We start from the raw sequence: 2,314 nt of genomic DNA, 5'->3' as shown, positions 1-2,314 counted from the left end.
ACTTGTCCGGAGCCACACAATTAGTAAGTGGAGGGCTTGGGACTCAGCCCCAGCTCTTCCCGGTCTGAGGCCGGCGTCCGCTCCTCCGACGACTGGTGGCAGGAATGCAGCCCTCCAGGCTGCACACTAGGTGTCCCGTGCAGGGGACAGCACCGGCTCCGCAGGTGGGAGGCTAGGTCAGTCACGGAGGTGGGTGGGACCTGTCCAGGGAGGCTGCAGCGTCGACGGGCAGCAGGGCCGAGCAGAGGGGCTGCGGAGCGGAGATCGAGGGCTCTGGTCTGCGGTTGGTGCTTCTTCATCGGGAGGCAGTTGAAATAACGGCAGGTGGGTGAGTTGTGCTCACTCTTGACATGTGGACGTTACTGTTCCTTAGGAAGTGTCTACACAGTCAGTCTTTAATAGCTCATCTAGGGAGGCTCGGCGGCGGCCGGAGGAGCGAGGGACCGAACCGGGAGCCATGCCGGGCTGAGGGCGGCCCGTACAGCCGCCGCCACCGGAAGCGCAGCCGCCTCCAGACGGGGCGCCCTTCGCCGTGGACGCCGGCGGCCCGGGACGACGATTTCACCTCCTTAAATGCTTTTGAACCAGCGAAGCTATTCGTCCTTCGAGTGAACTTTGGAGCTCGTGGGCAGATTCATTCAGGGTTCGTAGTGGCGTAGTGCGCGCAGACTCCCGCCAGTTCCCCTAAGTTCCTTACCTTCTGAATCAGAGAGTTGCAAAGTTCGCTGAAGAGCGGCCCTTGTGGATAAGCACAAAGTCCAGCGACAGCGACTGGGCAGAATCTGCGAGGGTGCCCGCCCCGGCGGCACGGCTGGACGGCAGGCTGCCCTGTGGAGATGCCACCCTGGAGGACCCGGCCACCGTGGCCTTCTGTGACGCGCAGTCCACGCAGGAGATCCATGAGAAGGTGCCGAACGAGGCCGTGGGTGCCATGACGTCACGCACCGTCACCCTCACCCGCGAGGACCTGGAGAAGTTCAAGGCCCTGAGAGTGATCGTGCAGATCGGCAGCGGCTGCGACAACGTGGACATCGAGGCTGCAGCGAGCTGGGGATCGCGGTGTGAAACCTGCGGCCCGCGGCCGTGGAAGAGATGGCCGATGCCACCATCTGCCACATCCCCAGTCTGTCCTGGCGGAACACGTGGCTGGACCAGGCGCTGCGGGAAGGCACGCGGGTGCAGAGCGTACAGCAGAGCGAGGTGGCCTCGGGAGCGGCCCGCGCACGCGGGGAGACGCTGGGCCTGGTCGGCTCCGGTCGCACCGGGCAGGCGGTTGCTGTTTGAGCCAAGGCCTTTGCATTCAGCGGCATATTTTATGACCCCTACTTGCAGGATGGGATAGAGTGGTCCCTGGGCGTGCAGGGGGTCTGTCCCCTGCGGGCCCTACTGTACCCGAACGACTGCGTCTCTTCGCACTGCAATCTCAGTGAACGTCACCACCGCCTCATCAGGGATGTTGCTATAAAGCGGACGAGGCAAGGAGGTTCCTCGTGAATGCGGCCCGCGGTGGGCTGGCGGTGGGCTCAAGGAGGGCAGGATACGAGGGGCAGCTCTGGACGTGCTCGAATCGCAGCCCTTTAGCTTTGCGCAGGGGCCGTTGAAAGATGCACCAAATCTCATCTGCACTCCCCACACAGCCTGGTACAGCGAGCTGGCATCACTAGAGATGCAGGAGGCAGCTGCCGCCGAGATGCGCCGCGCAATCACAGGTCGCATCCCAGAAAGCTTAAGAAACTGTGTAAACAAGGAACTCTTTGTCACATCAGCTCCTTGGTCAGTAAATAGACCAGCAAGTAACTCATCCTGAGCTCAGTGGTGCCTCATGCAGATATCCGCCAGGCACCGTGGGCGTGGCTTCGTGGGGACTGCCCGCAGCCATGGAAGGGATTGTCCCTGGAGGCATCCCGGTGATTCACAACCTCCCGCAGTGGCACACCCTTCCCAAGCTCCCTCTCCCGACCAGCCCACAAAACACGGGGACAATCGAGAGCACCCGAACGAGCAATAGCAGAGAATGCCGAAAGATAATCAATCATTCAGATAAACTTGGGACCTAGAGACAGTGAAAAATGGATGAACTAAGAGAAAAGGAATTTGATAGTCTTTTTAACTGGTTCTGGACATATGCACCATTGATGTTGCAGAGTTAAACTACAAGATCTAGAAAACTAAAGATGTCGTGTGCTCAGGAAGCCCTGAAAGACTAGTACGTGATTTATTAACGACCACCTTCTGTGCATCAAATCACAAAAAATAAATAGAGCTTTTTCATTTATCAGTCCCTCAACACCTCGCTCTAGAATGTTGCATCAAG

General features: G+C 59.2%; 1 pseudogene; it reads left to right on the top strand.

Moving 5' to 3' along the window:
- Positions 1–350: 350 nt before the first annotated feature.
- LOC134361616 (C-terminal-binding protein 2-like) lies at positions 351–2,008 on the top strand (annotated as a pseudogene).
- The last annotated feature ends 306 nt before the right edge of the window (positions 2,009–2,314 follow it).

The sequence above is a fragment of the Cynocephalus volans genome, chromosome 13 (genome assembly GCF_027409185.1).
Source record: "Cynocephalus volans isolate mCynVol1 chromosome 13, mCynVol1.pri, whole genome shotgun sequence".
Lineage (NCBI taxonomy): Eukaryota > Metazoa > Chordata > Mammalia > Dermoptera > Cynocephalidae > Cynocephalus > Cynocephalus volans.
The sequence above is the reverse complement of the archived record's forward strand: the minus strand, read 5'-3'. Positions and strand labels throughout refer to the sequence as shown.